General features: G+C 42.6%; 1 protein-coding gene across 4 annotated transcripts in view; it reads left to right on the forward strand.

Moving 5' to 3' along the window:
• Window positions 1-20,841, forward strand: part of NR1H4 (nuclear receptor subfamily 1 group H member 4) — an 81,077-nt gene that overhangs the window by 36,273 nt on the left and 23,963 nt on the right. The gene's annotated exons all lie outside the window — the stretch shown is intronic.

Below are 20,841 nucleotides of genomic sequence, written 5' to 3' on the forward strand. Positions count from 1 at the left end.
AGAACATATAAACTCTTTGAAGACATAGATTATGTCTTTTTCAGCTTTGCCACACCTCATAGCATCTAACACAGTGTCTGGTATGTAGTAAATGTGGAGAAAGTGGTTTTTTGGAATGACATAATGAAAATCCGTGCTCATCACTTCCTAGATAAGAAGGGACATAGCCTCAAATCTCCTGCTTCTAAAGCTGACTCCAGAGCATTTATTACTGCTCTTTGAGCTATTTGTTCAAGCCAACATTGACTAACTTGGTAGTCAAAGGAAGAGAATCAAGTGCTCCATTTAGGCATTGAGATATTGGTGTTATCCAAGCCAAGGGAATAAAACCCTGAGGTCAGTAACCTGGGCCAGATCACCCCCTTACAGGTGAAGGCTGGCGTGAAGTCTGGTTCTCCTCAGGATTCTCAGCTGTGGTGGAGTGAGTAGAGGAACACCAGAGTGCTGTGGACAACCACAAGAAACAGCCACTGCAAAAGCAGACGGCATGAGAAGCCCACAAAGGATATAGAAGAAAAGTCAGAGCTGGGAGGCTGGTAGGCAAGTGCAGGGTTAGACAAGGGTACAGAAGTCTGGTCTAAGGAGGGCTGATTCTCAGGGCAGTTCAGGGAGGACAAGCTGGATCTGAACCTGGATACGTTTGTAAGAGCAGAGAAAGGCAGAGCTTTTCCATTGATTTTGATATGAGACTTTGCCCCCATGATGACAGCAAAAGGACAAGAGTGCAAGACAGGAAATGAGACAGAGTCAGGCAGGGCCCACGTTCCATATCAGGGGCTGGCAATTTTTTTTCTGTAAAGAGATGAATAGCAAATACGGTAGGCTTTGCACTGTAGCGGTCTTTGTTGCAATTACACAACTCGGCAACTCAGCTATGGAAGAGTGGCTTTACTTAGCCTACAAAAATAGGCAGGAAAATAAAAAACAGGTAGTGGGCTGAATCTGGCTTCTGGGCCTAGCTGTAATTTGCTGACCCCTGTTCTAGAGCAGTAACTCTCCTTGACCTTAATTTTAAAAGAGTTGAGTCCAGCATCAGAATTAATTGGGAGTTGTGCAGTGAGAGAGCCCAGCACTCAGGGTATGCATGCAAGAAAAATATTTCTTCTTTTATGTAACTGGGTTTAATCCAATTTCGAGCCCTGGTGGAAACCTCATTTCATTAACTCAGGATGATTCTACTGAATTTTCCTGAGGTTTCCTCTGAATTCCAGAATTACATAGCATTGTGGAGGGATTGGGCTTCCCAGGTGGTGCTAGCGGTAAGAACCTACCTACCAACGCAGGAGGTGTAAGAGCCACAGGTTCAGTTCCTGGGTCTGGCAACCCACTCCAGTGTTCTTTCCTGGAGAATCCATGGACAGAGGAGCCTGGCAGGCTGCAGTCCACAGGGTCGCACAGAGTCAGACACAACTGAAGTCACTCAGCACACACGCTTGCACATGGAGGGAGTGGGCCCAGAGGTGGGACTCAGTCCAGCATCCGTGGGAGAATGTTCTTTCTGGCCTTCAGTCACCAGTGGGAAAGGCCTCTGAGCCCCTGTTCTGGTGTCCTGACCACACCCCTCCTTCCTGGCCAGCCCCACAGGGTCACCTGGAAGGCCTGGTTCTCCAGGGAGACCCCATAGCTATATCATTTGCTTCTGAGCCTCACTGGGTGCAGGGAAGCCCCGGGGCCTCCCCATACTCTCCCCTGGAAAAAGCACAAGAATCCCTCCATTCCAGGATTCCCCAATGATGTGGAGCTCCTATAAGCAAGCTTTCAGTCCAGTACCCAGGACTCGGTCTGAGAATTAGGGGGTGGCAGGGACAGAGGGCGGGACCTTCTCAGATATTCAATGTGTCATTACTCTTTGCTTGTCTGCCTCTTCCAATCTGGGGAAACTTTATTAGTGTCTGGGATCTTGGGGCTTAGACTTTAGTGACTGAAAAGTCAATAATTGGCTCCTTCATGCTTTCTTGATGAAAAATCTGTCTGCAATTCGATTTCTGGGTCAGGAAGATCCCCTGAAGAAGGGAATGGCTACCCACTCCAGTATTCCTGCCTAGAGGATCCCATAGACAGAGGAGTCTGGTGGGTTTGTAGTCCATAGGGTTGCAAAGAGTCGGAAACAAAAGAAAATTGTTCTAGCTTAGTGAACGGGGAGGAGGCGCACAGAATAGGGTAGAGTACAAGCCAAAGCACCAATACCTGCGGGCCTAACAGCTTAGGCAACTTGGTGTCCCCACCCCACACCCCTTGGGTATCTGCATTTACCACACAAAAGGAATCTCACTCCATAATGTTCCATCAAAGGGAGTGTGAGCTCTGGGATTTGACAGGCATGCACGGAATCTGTACTTCTCGGCTGACTAAGCAAGTTACTTAACATATTAATTAGTCAATGTTCAACAAAGTAAAGCAGAAACAGAATTTTAAGAAGAGAAGAATCCATACAGGAAAAGTTGGAAGGGCAGAGGAACAGCGTCTGTGCTGTGTTCCAGGAGGATAGTCTAAGTCACATGCAGAACTGGAATGCCAGGGCAGTTGTTGTCCAAGAAGATGGGGAGGCAGGAAGCTAAACTGTTGACTTCAGGAACACAGCACCATATCTGCCCTTTAGGGACAGGGAGCTGCCTTACTGCAATTACTGGCTCCAGAGCCATGGCGTGCCAGCTAAATCTGTACATACAAAAGATTAAGGCCCTGTGACAACTTTCTTAGTGCACTGGAAGCTAGCAACTGGAAACCAAGATGCTGCCATAGCAGAACTTTGCAATCCTGCTTGCCAGCACAAACAGCAGAAGCATAGCTTTTGTTTCACTTCCACTTTTCAAATATCTTACAAGAGGATCTGTTTGGCAGAGGTTAAATCATATCCACATTTAGCAGCAAGGGAGTCTGGGAAAGACTGTGTTCAACTATCCTGCCCTTACAGTAGAGAGTGCACACATCCAGTTAGCCAGTCCTTAGCTGACAGAATATGTAACTTCTTTGAACCTCCAGTCTGCAAACTAGGGTTAATATCTATTTCACAGAGCTTGTGAGGATTAAGTTAGATTTTTAGATGCAAAGATCCTGGTAGCTCTCTTGCATTAGGACGTCACTCAGATCAGTCACGTGTGTCATGCTTTAAACACACACACACACACACTCATACATACCCATGAGAAAATTTTTTAAAACTTAAAAACAAAGGAAAGATTTTAAACTTTGCTAAACTTCCTGATTTCGCTGATCTCTATATCTGTTAGAAATATTTTAATTTTTCTTAAAGGTTTGATTTGATATAAGCACTTATGGCATCAATAAGATAAATTCTGATTCTTTTTTAAAAATGTAATAACTACAGAACACAAGCATAAGGCCGCGTGACAGTGGCTGTCGTTTGCTCGGCATGAGATTAAATCGAGACCTGTCCCTCCCTTCAGTTATCAGTGGAGCATATGGAAATATGCTAAGGTCTGGATGAATTTTTATTCAAACCTCAAGCCTCAGCTAACGAAACTGATCTACATCTGACTGGATATTTCAAATGGCTGCATTCACAAATAGGTCAATGTCACTCACAACCCATCTCCATGCCAGGAAAGTCTAGCCTATCAGTGAGAAAATGGTAGAACTTTTAAAAGGCATTTTATGAGTAAATGAGAGGCTTTTCATCCATTTGAACATATTTCTATATAACGTAGTGAACCCACATTAGACTTAGTTCTGTAGTTTAAGAGAAGATTCCAGAATTATTGAAACAATTGTGGTATATTGGGCAAATATAGTGTTTCCAATAGATCTTTTGTTTATGGTTCAGAGTTGAGATACCCTGACTTACTTATCAGTTCAGTTCAGTTCAGTTCAGTCGCTCAGTCGTGTCCGACTCTTTGCAACCCCATGAATCGCAGCATGGCAGGCCTCCCTGTCCATCACCAACTCCCGGAGCTTACTCAAACTCATGCCCATCGAGTCGGTGATGCCATCCAGCCATCTCATCCTCTGTCGTCCCCTTCTCCTCCTGCCGCAATCCCTCCCAGCATCAGGGTCTTTTCCAATGAGTCAACTCTTCGCATGAGGTGGCCAAATTATTAGAGTTTCAGCTTCAACATCAGTCCTTCCAATGAACACCCAGGACTGATCTCCTTTAGGATGGACTGGTTGGATCTCCTTGCAGTCCAAGGGACTCTCAAGAGTCTTCTCCAACACCACAGTTCAAAAGCATCAATTCTTTGGCACTCAGCTTTCTTCACAGTCCAAACTTACTGAAATCCTATTTGATTTTGGGGTCTGATTTTATAAAATGCAGTAAGGGTCTCAAAGAACTCTATAGGTCAAATTATTTTAGAGTGTGATTCAAGGGGTAGGGTTTAAAGAATTTCACTGCATGGGATGCCTTTTGTAATAAGTGTTACAAAATCTTGGGAAGAGTAGGACTCAGAAGGCAGATAACCTGGATTCCAACCAGCTGATTCTCTTCCAAGTAACTTAATGTTTCTGGGCTTCAGAGTCCTTACCTGTAAAATGAGGATAATAATAAAGATGAGGAGGAGGAGGGTGAGATGATGATGATGGTAATGTGAGGGAGGATGAGAGACAGATAAATAACATATATTGAGTGATGATTTTGTGCAGGCTTTATCTGGAGACTTTACATGTACTAACACCTTTCATTTTCAAGCAAGCCCTTTGACATAGATTTAAATAAGGTAATATGTATAAAGCAGTTAACATAGTATAAATGTCCTTCCACTATTATTATTGTTACCACTGGATTGCCATGAAGAATAAAATGAGACATTGATTTTAAAACATCTAGCTTTGTACCTGGCACATTTGGGTGTTCAAAAAGCAAATGCTATTTTTGTTTTGTTGATGAATTCCTGCTATTTTATCATTGTTATTCTTATCTTCATCCAGCCTCCCTAATTTGGATCATTTGTTGTTGTTGTTCAGTTGCTAAGTTGTGTCTGACTCTTTGCGAGCCCATGGACTGCAGCACGCCAGGCTTCCCTGGCTTCCACTGTCTCCCAAAGTTTGCTCAGATTCATTCCATTGAGTTGGTGATGCTATCTAACTATCTCATCCTCTGTTGCCCTCTTCTCTTTTTGCCTTCAGTCTTTCCTAGCATCAGGGTCTTTTTTAGTGAGTTGGTTCTTCACGCCACGTGGCCCAAGTATTGGAGCTTCTGCTTCAGCTCAGTCCTTCCAGTGAACACTCAGGGTTAATTTCCTTTAGGATGGACTGGCTTGATATCCCTGCAGTCCAAGGGACTCTCAAGAGTCTTCTCCAGCATTGCTGGTCCTTTATTGGACTGGAACCTGGTGGTCTGGAGTTGATGATGAGAGAGTGAAAGAAGGAAAGAGGCTAATATGCCCTGGGTTACGCAGCCGACTGTCGCACTCCAGGGAATCAGCCAGAAATAGAGAGAGAGAGAGAGAGAGAGAGAGAAAGAAAGAAAGACACGGGACCCAAGCTCTGATGGAGCAAAGGTGCTTTACTGAATTCTGTAAGAGTATATATACCAGTAGCTTCTTTAGATAAAGATCAAGAGACCAGACTTTACAAGTTTACCAAGGAAGCAAGGAGCAATAGAGGCCATAAGGCAAAGAGGCGATCCATAACAAAAGAGTGTCGTAAATAACCCCTTTCACCAAATGGAAAAGCTAATGAAGGAAATCCTAGGCAAGCATCCCATCTCTTTGATCTTCGTCCTGGGAGAGGCTTGCCTGCTCCTCTTGCCCCTGACAGGGACTGATAAAGAGCAGAGGGCTCAAGAGAGATAGGAAACAGCACAGAGGAATCTTACTGTTAAATGCTTCCTGACACAGCATCATAATTCGAAGGCATCATTTCTTCAGTACTCAGCCTTCTTTATGGTCCAACTCTCATGTCTGTATATGACTACTAGAAAAACCACAGCTTTGACTAGATGGACCTTTATTGGCAAAATGATGTCTTTGCTTTGATTTTTAATATGCTGTCTAGATTTGTCATAGCTTCCTTCCAAGAAGCAAGCATCTTTTAATTTCAAGGCTGCAGTCACTGCCTGCAGTGATTTTGGAGCCCAAGAAAATAAAATCTGTCACTGCTTCCACTTTTTCCCCATCAATTTGCCATGAAGTGATGGGACCAGATGCCATGATCTTAGTTCTCTCTTCGTATTAGTTAACTAATTAAGCCTCTAGCTGCTGGGAGTTTGAATTAATTCAGTTTTTTTTCAGTAAATATTATTAAATGCCAGCTATACTCCAGGCATTATTCTAAGCATAAGTAAAGTACGTAAAGTCACTCAGTTGTGTCCAACTCTTTGCGACCACATGGACGATAGCCTCCCAGGTTCCTCTGTCCGTAGGATTTTCCAGGCAAGAGTCCTGGAGCGGGGTGCCATCTCCTTCTCCGTATTCTAAGCCTAGGAAATGCAATGGTGACAAAGCAAGCTTCTTGCGCTCAGTGTCACCATTTGAAGCAAAGTAGGAAAACAGTTCACACAGCTGAGCTAAAATAAATAAAAGGGAGAAATCAGTAAAACAAACAAAAAAGTTTAAAATTACAAAAGTAATAAAACAGTGTCTAAAAGAACATGCAGAAAAATGAAATGATAGAAGGGTGATTTCCAATGGATAAAAAGTGATATTTTTAATAAGTATAGAGCAGTGATATAGGAGAAACTGAAGACAATAAAAATTAGATTTAAACAAGAAAAAATGTTTAAATATATAAGCAGTATGTAAATATGAAAGTAGTGACTAATGGGAACAGTGTAAGCCTCCAGCGCCTGGAAATTTGCCGACCTGGGAGTTTAAATGTCTGTTAAAGACCTGCTAGGCAAACTCTGCAGAGTGACATTATATTTACTCTTATTCTCCCAAAGATACCCAGTAGGGGTGAGGGTGTCAGTGGTTTTTGCTTTCAATTCCTTTAGGCACTGAGACATTTTTCAAAGCAATGAGCACACGGTTTTCAAAAGTCAAATGGTAGAAAAGCCCCTGCCCAACCATTTCCACCTCAACTCCTGCTTCCAAGAGGCAAACACTGATAAGCACTTGTGGTTTTGTTTTGTGTGTGTGTGTTTTGCATTTTGGTTTTTAGTCATTTGGATAGTCTTTATTTTCACAGAACTATCTTCCCTCCTTACAAACACAGATTTAGAGATATAGAGAAGGTGCATATAATTTTTAAGGTAATATTTCTTTATTATGTTCTTAATATCCATGGGATTAGCAGTAATGGCCCTCTATTTTTTTTTTTTTTCCTGATAGTAGTAATTTATGTCTTCTCTCTATCTTGATTTACTCAAGAGAGAGGAAGCACATATTTGTATCAAACACTGATGGTGGTTCAGTCAGGATGAGCACTGAGAACTGAATCAAGTGGAGGATCCTTTTCAGTTGTGGTGGGGTAAAGTCTAATTGGCATGGGTTTAAGAGAAAACAGAGGAGATCAAGTGGAGACAGCCAATGTGGACTACTCGTTAAAGAAGTCTTGTCACAAAGAGGAGCAGAGAGCAGGGCAATGAATAGAAGGATGGGGGCTAAGGGAGGGTTTTGTTTTAGGGTGGGTTTGGTTTAGAAGAGGACCAGTCCATCTTTAGTAAAAGGAAGGAAGGCAGATTATGTAGTACAAATACAGACAGATTGATGGATTTCGTGGTGGTACACATGGAAATTCTCTTCTGAAAGGTTTAATTTTGTCAGTTAAATAAGAAACTCAGCCATTAGCTGGGAGTCAGCAGTATGGACTGGTGTTGAGAGATTGAAAAGGCAAGTTTGTAACAAAGTCTAGGAGAGGAGAGGATGCTGGCTAGGGACATGACAGGATTGCCTGCAGGATGGAGGACCCCACTCCAGATGTGTCGTCAGGAATAAATAAAACTATTAAGATGGTTGTGTGCTTCTTCCTGGCACATTGAGGCTACATAAAACTATTAGGATGACCCTCTTTTTTTCTGATAATAATAATTTATGTCTTCTGTCTCTCTTGATTGACTCAAGAGAGACGAAGCACTTAATTATGCAAAGACAGTTCCCAAATAACTAGAAACAAGAGTAATTTCATTGAGTAGACAAGGATATTCCTTGTCCACTTCTCTAAGGATGCTCTTTGTGTTTCTGCAGCCTGCTTTTCCCTGTCAGGAAGGAGGACAAGATTTGCTGTTAGATGGAATGTTCTGGTCCTTGTCGTCTGAGCATAAGGATTCCCTGTTCCTCCTTGCCCTCCCTCACTGACCTGGATTTGTTTCTTGAGACTGCATGCAAGTACTACTGCTATCCCTGGCTTAGCATGGGGGCTGGCAAACACTTTCTGTATGTAAAGAGGCAGAAAGTTAGTATTTTAGGCTTTACAGGTATTAAGGTCTCTGTAACAGCTCTTTGAGTCTGCCATTGTAGTGCAGAAGTAGATATGTAAACTAATGATTATGGTTTTGTTCCAATAAAACTTTATTTATGGATGCCGACATTTAAATGTCATGTAATTTTTACATACTACAAATATTCCTGTTTTGATTTCTTTCAACCATTAAAATGTGTAAAAATCATTCTCAGGTTTGTGGGCCATACAGAAATAGTCAGGAAGCTAAACTGATCCTTTAAGCTGTAGTTAGCCAACCCCTGGCTTAACCCAGTGCTCCTCATCAATGCTTCAGGGCCCTCTCTGCATCTACTTGTATCTGAACTTGGAACTTCCCCATTGCTACTACTCCTGAACTCTTCTGCACCAGTCTTGGGCCATGTTTCTTCATAAATTTACTCTGATTTCTGTCTTTCTGAGGTTCGTCAACATTTTTGATACACTGATGAAGTTGTATTCAAACATTTTTTATAGACTATGATATTTTATTGAATTTTTCTCTTATTTCATGGTATTTTTTTCCCCAGAGGGAGTATAGAAGTATAATGAATGCCCTGTGACTACTTAGTTGTCTGCAGATTTGTCTACTTTAGAGTAACATTAGACAACTTCCAAAGATAATTCAAAGTCGGATCTTTTTTAATTTATATAAGGTAAAAAGATTATTACAAATTGTAGTGGACTTCCCTGGTGGTTAAGAATCTGCCTGCCAGTGCTGGGGACACGAGTTTGATCCCTGGTCAAGGAAGATTCCACATACAGCCGGGCAACAAAACCCATGTGCCACAACTACTGAGCTTATGTAAGACAGTTACTGAAAGCCCACGGGCTCTGCAGCCCATACTCTGCAACAGGAGAAGCCATGGCAAGGAGAAGTCTGTGCACCACAACTATAGCCCCTGCTTGCAGCAATGAAGACCCAGTGAGCCAATAAGTAGATTTATTAATTAATTAAAAAGAGAAACGGTAGTGATCAAAGTAAGTGTTGAAAAACCAGGTTGACATATTTTTGTGACTCCCTAAGAGTTAAGATGGGGGGGACTTAAAAAAACGTTGTTGTTGTTTAGTCACTAAGTCGTGTCTGACTCTCTTGCCATTCCATGGACTGTAGCCCACCAGGCTCCTCTGTCCATGGGATTTCCCACGCAAGAATACTGGAGTGGGTTGCCATTTCCTTTTCCAGGGGATCTTCCCAGCCCAGGAACTGAACCGCGTCTCCTGCACTGGCAGGCGGATTCTTTACCACGGAAGCCATTAGCGAGGACTAAATAGTTAAGACTAATTTTCACCAACTGTAATTCAAGAGTTTGAGAGTTTGCTTTTTGAAAAACAGTGATTTAAAACAGTCACCTGTCAGGTGATTGGGAGTCTGTTGTTGAGTTCTAAAATTTTCAGCAAGCAACTCAAAGAGAAAAACTGAGATCCTGAAGTCTAAGAAAGTATGTGATGGAGACCAAGTTTACCTAGTTTAGTATTGGCAGCAATTCTCTCTAGTTTCTGCTCTGTTGCAGCTTTCTACCAGTGAGCAGATGTGGAAGAGACAGCTGAGGTGGGAGAGGGAGAATAGGATATTTCTGAAGAAGTTCTGGTTTTTTGCTTTAATTATCTATTTATTTATTTAGCTCTGCTGGGTCTTAGTTGCAGCATGCAGGATCTTTAGCTGTGGCGTGCGAACTCTTAGTTGCAGCATGTGGGAGCTAGCTCCCTGACCAGGGATCAAATCCAGGTCCCCTGCATTAGGAGCGGGGAGTGTTAGCCACTGGATCAGCAGGGAAATGTCTGCGAAAGTTTTGGGGATAGGGATGAAACTGTGGAGCATTTCACAGGAATTAGGGATTTCAGGAGATTAATGTCAAAAGATAATTTTTAGAAATGCATTCTTACCAGAAGGAAAGCATGATATAGTCGTTACGTGCGTAGAGTTTGGAACTGAGCCTATCAAGTTTCAAATCTGAGCTCTACTATTTACTATCTATGGGACCTTGAGCAAATTACTTAATTTCTGTGTAACTCAGTCCCCTTATCTGTAAGACAGAGATAAGAATAAGTCTACTTCATAGGGTTGTTATAAATGTTAAGTGAAATACCATATACAAAGTGTTTTAAAGTGTCTGATACAAAATAAGTCATATATAAGTGAGTGTTAGTCACTCAGTCATGTCTGACTCTTTGTGACCCCATGGTCTGTCCACAGAATTCTCCAGGCAAGAATACTTGAGTGGGTTGCCATTCCCTTCTCCAAGGGATCTTCCCAACTAGGGATGGAGCCCAGATCTCCTGCATTGCAGACAGATGCTCAGGGAAGCCCCAAACAAAAAAGCAGGATGTCCAGTGTTCTGCATAATTGAGGGGTCTGTTTTTACCATAGCTATTCACCTGCCCCCCCCAGGAACCCTCCTAGTGCAACTTACCCCTCAGATGGCAATGCCAGCCCTGTCTACTCATCTTTGATTACCAGGGAGCCTCTGTTCCTCAGAGAATTTTCTTTCTATTCATTTTCAAATGACTTTTTTGATATGGGCATTGTTGAATATGCACTAGATAGAGGTATGTGTATGGATGGATTTGCATAAGTATAAATACTGTATATGTAGCCTTATTTAAGTGATATAATGATAGTATTGTGTTACCACCTCAGAGTGAAAGCTAGTTAGTTCAGCTATTGAGATGATAATGATTTCCTTCTCAGTATTAATGCAATATTAACAGAATAAAAACAAACAAACAAAAAAACGCTGCAGAATTGTCCTAGCACTGTTCCTTTGACTCATCTTGGAATAAGGAATTTTATTTCTGTTAATTATTGAACTATCAGTATTGATCATGATTTTAGAGGGAATCATCCTTGGGAGGGGCTGAAAATTAGCGGAAATATTAGCTCAGGTAGGCTTAAGTGGTCATTGAGTTCAATCATTTAGTACCAGGAAAAAAAAAATCTTTTTTTTTTTTGTCTATAGTTTCTTTTTAAATGCATGATCTGGTATTTGCACTCCCAATATCAACATTGATCTGAAGCACAGTCTTTTTTTAGACTTCATGTGGTTAGATTTGACATTTAGGAAAATGGTAGTATCTTTCCTACTGAGAGTTACATGAGCTGAGAAATTTACAAGCACATTTATGACTTGCTTGACCTTGATGTCGCTAACCTTTTCTTCAGCCTGTTTTCATACTGAGTTAGTTACCCAGGCCTGAGTGTGCCTGTCGCCCCCTCCCTGTGTTCCCTGCCTCTAAGTCAGGCATCCATCACCCTCTGGCCACAACAGCCTCTTGTCTCCAGTCTCCCGGTCCCACCTTGATTTTCCTCCAAAGCATCTTCCCAACATACAGATTAGGTTAGATCCTCCCCTGCCAAAACCCTTTAAAGGCATTTTAGCTTCTTTACTTGGAGTTCAAGGTCATTTAACCATATTCTGTCCCACCACATGCCCTCATCCAGTTCCCACTAATTCTCCCCACACTCTACCCTCCCATCAAGATGGATTATCAACCCTCCTTTGGAATTTCCATAACTCCATGCCTTTGCTCATTTCCCAGTCTTTCCTTCCTCCTTCAAAGTCCATGTTTCAAAATTCTACTTATTCTCTGATGTCCAGCTCAAATTCCAACTCCATCGTGAGTTCTGTGACTCCCCCATGCTTAGTCGCTCAGTCGTGTCCGACTCTTTGTGACCCAGTGGACAGTAGCCCGCCAGGCTCCTCTGTCCATGGGGATTCTCCAGGACAGGACACTGGAGTGGGTTGCCATGCCCTCCTCCAGGGGATCTCCCCAACCCCCGCAGGGATCGAACCCAGGACAAGTCTAGTGTCTTGATGAAAAGATATCATATGGACTCAGAATAGCCCTGAATAATTCCAAGTGACCTCCCCTACTTAGAATTAATCAGGGTTCCACGGACGGAGGAGCCTGGTAGGCTACAATCCACGGAGTCACAAAGAGTTGGACACAACTGAGCAACTTAACTTTCACTTACTTTCATTCCCAGCCCATATAATGCCTTTTCTTCAAGACTCTAGCTTTCTCAGTGATGGGAAGGTGTCATATACTTATCTTACTAGAACAATTTTTATTGCCTTCTGCTTGGGAAATTGTAATAACAAATGTGCAAGTCTCTAAGTCTATGATGGAACTGCTGTCTCCCCTTTAATGTGGCATATCCTTCACAAGAATTTAGAATGGCCATGGAATGATCACTTTTTCATCTACATCACAATAATTTATTACTTAATTAGCTCTCCTATTACTCTCCATTGCATTATACTGTGATTTTACTTCTTTGTCTTGCCACTCAGTTGGAAGCTCTGAGGACAGGAATGTTTTCTTCATCTTGGTATAGCTCTTGCATTCTTTGATGAAGCGTGCAGATAGTAGGGGATTAATATTAAGTGATTCTCTTGTGATGTGAGAGGGGCAATTATAGCCTCATGGTTAAGAGTATGGGGTTTGGTGGATGATTGCCTGGATTTGAACTTTCTAGTCTATCTATTAACGATGGGCTCATGACCAAAGTACTTAACCTCTATGTACCTTTTTTCTTCATCTGTAATATGGGGACACATAATATTATCTTCATAATAAAATTGATATAAAGACTAAATAAATAATGCAGGTGAAGTGGTTAGAACAAAAGCCAGTGGGTGTTTGATAAATGTCAGCTATTATTCCAAACAGGAAGGATACAGCTGTCTCAGTTTTGACAGAGGCATGAAGACAATAGATGCTATAATTCTAAGCAAGCCCATCTTGTGGTGGGTAGTTAAAGATTATTAAATATTGTGCCCACTTTGAAGGTCTGAAGTGAGGAGGAAATTACAGAGGGAGCTTTAAAGGCTTAGGAAATGTGACTAGTGTGCTGGTAATCCCACATCCCCATTGCAAAGGGGTGGGGTGCAGCTGTCTGCCCCTGAAGGCCACCACTGGAAGTTCAGTTCAGTTCAATTCAGTTGCTCACTCATGTCTGACTCTTTGCAACCCAATGGACTGCAGCACACCACCAGGCTTCCATGTCCATCACCAACTCCCGGAGCTTATTCAAACTCATGTCCATCGAGTCGGTGATGCCATCCACCATCTCACCCTCTGTTGTCCCCTTCTCTTCCTGCCTTCAATCTTTCCCAGCATCAGGGTCAGTTTTTGGCATCAGGTGGCCAAAGTATTGGAGTTTCAGCTTCAACATCAGTCCTTCCAATGAATATTCAGGACAGATTTCCTTTAGGGTGTACTGGTCGGATATCCTTGCAGCCCAAGGGACTCTCAAGACTCTTCTCTAACACCACAGTTCAAAAGCATCAATTCTTCAGTGCTCAGCTTTCTTTATAGTCCAACTCTCACATCTACACATGACTACTGGAAAAACCATAGCTTTGACTAGATGGACCTTTGTTGGCAAAGCAACATCTCTGCATTTCAATATGCTGTTTAAGTTGGTCACAGCTTTTCTTCTAAGGAGCAAACATCTTTTAATTACATGGCTGCAGTTACCATCTGCAGTGATTTTGGAGCCCAAAAAACTAGTCTCTCACTGTCTCCACTGTTTCCCTATCTATTTGCCATGAAGTAATGGGACCGAATGCCATGATCTTAGTGTTCTGAATGTTGAGTTTTAAGCCCAATTTTCCACTCTCCTCTTTCACTTTCATCAAGAGGCTCTTTAGGTCCTCTTCACTTTCTTCCATAAGGGTGGTGTCATCTGCATGTCTGACGTTATTGATATTTCTCCTGGCAAACTTGATTCCAGCTTGTGCGTCATACAGCCCAGCGTTTCTCATGATGTACTCTGCATATAAGTTAAACAAATCAGGGTGGCAATATGCAGCCTTGACGTACTCCTTTCTTGATTTGGAGCCTGTCTGTTGTTCCATGTCCGGTTCTAACTGTTGCTTCTTGACCTACATATAGATTTCTCAGGAGGCAGATCAGGTGGTCTGGTATTCCCATCTCTTTCAGAATTTTCCAGTTTATTGTGATCCACACAGTCAAAGGCTTTGGCATAGTCAATAAAGCAAAGTAGATGATTTTCTGGAACTCTCTTGCTTTTTTGATGATCCAGTGGATGTTGGCAATATGATCTCTGGTTCCTCTGCCTTTTCTAAATCCAGCTTGAATATCTGGAATTTCACTGTTCACGTACTGTTGAAGTCTGGCTTAGAGAACTTTGAGCATTACTATGCTAGCGTGTGAGATGAGTGCAATTGTGTGCTAGTTTGAACATCCTTGGCATTGCCTTTCTTTGGGATTGGAGTGGAACCTGACCTTTTCCTGTCCTGTGACCACTGCTGCGTTTTCCAAATTTGCTGGCATATTGAGTGCAGCACTTTCACAGCATCATCTCTTAGGATTTGAAATAGCTCAACTGGAATTCCATCACCTGCACCAGCTTTGTTCGTAGTGACGCTTCCTAGGGCCCTTGACTTAGGAAGACTTGACTTCTCATTTCAGGATGTCTGGCTCTAGGTGAGTAATCACACCATCATGATTATCTGGGTCATTAAGATCTTTTTTGTATAGTTCTTCTGTGTATTGTTGCCACCTCTTCTTAATATCTTCTGCTCCTGTTAGGTCCATACCATTTCTGTCCTTTATTGTGCCCATCTTTGCATGAAATGTTCCCTTGGTATCTCTTAATTTTCTTGAAGAGATCTCTAGTCTTTCCCATTCTATTGTTTCCCTCTATTTCTTTTCATTGATCGCTAGGGAGGGCTTTCTTATCTCTCCTTGCTGTTCTTTGGAACTCTGCATTCAAATGGGAATATCTTTCCTTTTCTCCTTTGCCTTTAACTTCTGTTCTTTTCACAGCTATTTGTAAGGCCTCCTCAGACAACCATTTTGTGTTTTTGCATTTCTTTTTCTTGGGGTTGGTTTTGATCACTGCCTCCTGTATGATGTCTCAAACCTCCATCCATAGTTCTTCAGGCATTCTGTCTATCAGATCTAATCCATTGAATCTATTTGTCACTTCCACTGTATAATCATAAGGGATTTGATTTACGTCATACCTGAATGGTCTAGTGGTTTTCCTACTTTCTTCAATTTAAATCTGAATTTTGCAATATGGAGTTCATGATTTGAGCCAGTCAGTTCCTGGTCTCGTTTTTGCTGACTATATAGTGCTTCTCCATCTTTGGCTGCAAAGAATATAATCAATCTGATTTCAGTATTGACCATCTGGTGATGTCCATGTGTAGAGTCTTCTCTTGTGTTGTTGGAAGAGGGTGTTTGCTGTGACCAGTGCGTTCTCTTGGCAAAACTCTGTTAGTCTTTTCCCAGCTTCATTTTGTACTCCAAGGCCAAATTTGCCTGTTATTCCAGGTATCTCTTGACTCCTTACTTTTGCATTCCAGTCACCTACAATGAAAAGGACATCTTTTTTGGGTGTTAGTTCTAGAAGGTCTTGTAGGTCTTTATAGAACCATTCAATTTCAGTTTCTTCAGCATTACTGGTCAGGGCATAGACTTTGCTTCTTCAGCATTACTGGTCAGGGCATAGACTTGGATTACTGTAATATGGAAAGGTTTGCATTGGAAATGAATAGAGATCATTCTGTCATTTTTGAGCCTGCATCCAAGTACTGTATTCCAGACTCTTTGTTGACTATGAGGGCTACTCCATTTCTTCTTGCCCACAGTAGAAGATAGAATGGTCATCTTAGTTAAATTCACCCATTCCAGTCCATTTTAGTTCACTGATTCCTAAAATGTTGACGTTCACTCTTGCCATCTCCTGTTTGGCCACTTCCAATTTACCTTGATTCATGGACCTAATATGCCAGGTCCCTATGCAATACTGTTCTTTACAGCATCAGACTTTACTTCCATCACCAGTCACATCCACAACTGGGTGTTTTTGCTTTGAGTCCGTCTCTTCATTCTTTCTCAAATTATTTCCCCACTGTTCTCCAGTAGCATATTGGGCACCTACCAACCTGGGGAGTTCATCTTTCAGTGTCCTATCCTTTTGCCTCTTCATACAGTTCATGGGGTTCTCAAGGCAAGAATACTGAAGTGGTTTGCCATTTCCTTCTCCAGTAGACCACATTTTGCCAGAACTCTCCACCGCAACCCATCCATCCTGGGTGGCCCTACAAGGCAGGGCTCATAGTTTCATTGAGCTAGACAAGGCTGTGGTCCATGTGATCAGTTTGATTAGTTTTCTGTGATTGGGATTTTCATTCTGTCTGCCCTCTGATGGATAAGGATAAGAGGCTTATGGAAGCTTCCTGATGGGAAAGACTGACTGAGGGGGAAATTGGGTCTTGTTTTGGTGGGTGGGGCCATGCTCAGTAAATTTTTAATTCAATTTTCTGTAGATGGGAGGGCTATGTTCCTTCTCTCTTGTTTGACCTGAGGCCAAACTATCCTTCAAAGGCCAAACTCTTATCCTTCTCCATCAGAGGGCAGAGAGACTGAACATCACAATCACAGAATACTAACCAATCTAATCACATGGACCACAGCCTTGTCCAACTCAATGAAACTATGAGCCATGCCGTATAGGGCCACCCAAGATGGATGGGTCATGGTGGAGAGTTCTGACAAAACGTGGTCCACTGGAGGAGGGAATGACAAACCACTTCAGTATTCTTGCCTTGAGAACCCCAGAAACAGAATGAAAAGGCAAAAAGATAGTGCACTGAAAGATGAACTCCCCAGTTCGGTTAGGTGCTGAACTAGAATCAGTTCATGAACTCCTTATTGCCAAATTCAGACTTAAATTGAAAAAAGTAGGGAAAACGGCTAGACCATTCAGGTGTGACCTAAATCAAATCCCTCACAGTTATATAGTGGAAGTGAGAAATAGATTTAAGGGACTAGATCAGATAATCAGAGTGCCTGATGAACTATGGATGAAGGTTCATGACATTGTACAGGAGACAGGGATCAAGACCATCCCCAAGAAAAAGAAATGCAAAAACACAAAATGGCTGTCTGGGGAAGCCTTACAAATAGCTGTGAAAAGAAGAGAAGTTAAAGGCAAAGGAGAAAAGGAAAGATACACCCATTTGAATGCAGAGTTCCAAAGAATAGCAAGGAGAGATAAGAAAGCTTTCCTCAGTGATCAATGCAAAGAAATAGAGGAAAACAGTAGAATGAGAAAGACTAGAGATCTCTTCAAGAAAATTAGAGATACTAAAGGAAATTTTCATGCAAAGATGGGCACAATAAAGGACAGAAATGGATTGGACCTAACAGAAGCAGAAGATATTAAGAAGAGATGGCAACAATACACAGAAGAACTATACAAAAAAAAAAAAAAGAACTATACAAAAAATCTTCATGACCCAGATAATCACGATGGTGTGATCACTCACCTAGAGCCAGACATCCTGGAATGTGAAGTCAAGTGAGCTTTAGGAAGTACCACTACGAACAAAGCTAGTGGAGGTGATGGAATTCCAGTTGAGCTATTTCAAATCCTGAAAGATGATGCTGTGAAAGTGCTGCACTCAATATGCCAGCAAATTTGGAAAACACAGCAGTGGGCACAGGATAGGAAAAGGTGTTTTCATTCCAATCCCAAAGACAGGCAATTGCAAAGAATGCTCAAACTACTGTATAATTACACTCATCTCACATGCTAGTAAAGTAATGCTCAAAATTCTCCAAGCCAGGCTTTAAAAATATGTGAACTGTGAACTTCCAGATGTTCAGGTCAGATTTAGAAAAGGTAGAGGAACTAGAGATCATATTTCCAACATCTGTTGGATCATCAAAAAAGCAAGAGTTCCAGAAAAATGTCTATTTCTGCTTTATTGACTATGCCAAAGCCTTTGACAGTGTGGATCAACACAAACTGTGGAAAATTCTTATTCTGAAAGAGATGGGAATACCAGACCACCTGACCTGCCTCTTGAGAAATCTGTATGCAGATCAGGACGTAACAGTTAGAATTGGACACAGAATAACAGACTGGTTCCAAATAGGAAAAGGAGTATGTCAAGGCTGTATGTTTGCACCCTGCTTATTTAACTTGTATGCAGAGTACATCATGAGAAATGCTGGGCTGGATGAAGCACAGACTGGAATCAAGATTGCCGGGTAAAATATCAGTAACCTCAGATATGCAGATGATACCACTCTTATGGCAGAAAATGAAGAAGAACTAAAGAACCTCTTGATGAAGGTGAAAGAGGAGAATTAAAAAGTTGGCTTAAAGCTCAACATTCAGAAAACTAAGGTCACGGCATCCATTCCCATCACTTCATGGCAAGTAGATGGGGAAACAGTGGAAACAGTTGGAGACTTTATTTTTGGGTTCCAAAATCACTGCAGATGGTGACTGCAACCATGAAATTAAAAGACTCTTACTCCTTGAAAGAAAAGTTATGACCAACCTAGACAGTATATTAAAAAGCAAAGACACTATTTTGCCAACAAAGGTCTGTCTAGTCAAAGCTATGGTTTTCTGAGCAGTCATGTATGGATGTGAGAGTTGGACTGTAAAGAAAGCTGAGCATCAAAGAATTGATGCTGTTGAACTGTGATATTGGATAATACTCTTGAGAGTCCCTTGGACTGCAAGGAGATCCAACCAGTCCATCCTAGGGAAAATCCGTCCTGAATATTCATTGGAAGGACTGATGTTGTAGCTGAAACTCCAATACTTTGGCCACCTGATGTGAAGAACTAACTCATTTGAAAAAACCCTGATACTGGGAAAGATTGAAGGTGGGAGGAGAAGGGGATGACAGGATGAGACAGTAGATGGCATCACCAACGCAGTGCACATGAGTTTGAGTAAGCTCCGGGGGTTGGTGATGGACAGGGAAGCCTGGCATGCTGCAGCCAATGGGGTCGCCAAGAGTCGGACGTGAGTGAGTGACTGAGCTGAACTGAATGCATATAATGGCGCCCTCCTTCACAAGTTCCCAGGCACGCACTGCTGTACTCAGTGCCTGCACCGCTGCCGCAGGCCACCGCTGGCCCACGCCTCCGCCAGAGCCTCTGGGACACTCATGGGCAAGCCCGGGTCAGTCTCTTGTGGGGCCACTGCTCCTTTCTCCTGGGCCCTGGTGCACACAAGCTTCTATCTGTGCCCTCGAAGAGTCTGCTTCCCCAGTCCTGTGTAAGTTTTGGTGGCTCTGTGGTGGGGTTAATGGCGATCTCCTCCAGGAGGGCTTATGCCACACCCAGGTCTGCTGCACCCAGAGTCCCTGCCTACTGGCATGCCACTGCTGACACATACCTCCACAGGAGACACTCAGACACTCAACCCCAGTGGGAGAAGTATGGGCTTTTATGAGAATTAGGAAAAGACATCCCTCTTCCCCAGATAAGGTCTATACACTAAGGAGGCCCTGTTGCCCTGCGCCCAATGGAAGGGTTGTCAATAGGATCACTTGAGGAGACTGACAAATATTCTCCGCAGCTGAGGGACACCAGAGACTGATGTCTGTCTTTCACCTGAGGAGTTGAAAGGTCAAGAGAGCAGGCAGCTGACTGCTCATGGATAGGTGGGAGAAACTTTCTCTGAGTTTGTTGGAGAAAACGGCATGGGGTTAAGTCCATGCTAAGAGCACCACATGGAGGGACCTCAGAAGAAAGAAAATGGAGGTGAATTGCCAAATTCCTAGAAGCAGAGGAAGATACAAGCCATGGGCTAGAAGAGAGACATATTTGCCCTCATCAAGGAACTTCATGGGAGAGGGGAGGAGTTCTCAAAATAATCCAACCCATGGGAGAAAGAGTCAATTTCAGAAACTTGCTAGGTAGAAACCAGCTTCTGACAACACCAGGCAAGTAAGCACTTCCCTGTCACTTCCTCCCATGCCTCCCACAATTCTCTCTTGATTTACCACCGAAGAGTCAGGAGCTAGGGTCATCCAGGTCCTTGGGTGGACGAGGAACAGGAGAAGCAGAGAGCGAGTCAGTCAATCCCTTGCCCTACTCCAGACAGCTGAACTGAAGCAGCAGTGGCTATGGCTACATCCTCTTCAGGGAGATGCTTATTTTTAAAGCAAGGTTTGCATGTTTATTATTATACCAAGCTGGGTATATTAAGTACTGAAATGAAACCTTAAATGTGACCTCTCCCTGTCTGCCTGGTTAACAGTCTCTTGTTTTTTAAGACAGCTCATTTCTCGCTTCTGAGTCTGACCTCTGCATCCAGAACTGACCATTCAGCCAGCCTCTTTTCCCCAGCACAGCCCAGGAACACGGAGTTTCACTGATTTGGTTGTTTGCATCTCTTTGTTCTCAACCAACCCGTAAATTGTAAGAGCGCTGGGATGACTTATTCAACTCTTTACCACTAGCACCTAGAGCTCATTAGTGGTTAATTGTCTCTCGGTAAAGATACACTAATGAAAGTAATCAATCTTTTAAAACCAAGAGTTTTTCTGAGAGAGGCTATCATTCAAGCATGTCTTTATTTTTGAGAGATAAATCATTAAAATAGTAGCCAATCTGGACCATGCAGGGCAACTGAAAGGACATTTGTCACAGGTATGGTCGGGGATGGCCTGGGTGCCCTGCAGGGGTTCATGAGAAGGTGCTCTGCCATCTCTCAAGCCGAGTGTGTTGTTCGGA

This window comes from Cervus canadensis, chromosome 21, assembly GCF_019320065.1.
Source record: "Cervus canadensis isolate Bull #8, Minnesota chromosome 21, ASM1932006v1, whole genome shotgun sequence".
In the NCBI taxonomy this organism is placed as follows: Eukaryota; Metazoa; Chordata; class Mammalia; order Artiodactyla; family Cervidae; genus Cervus; species Cervus canadensis.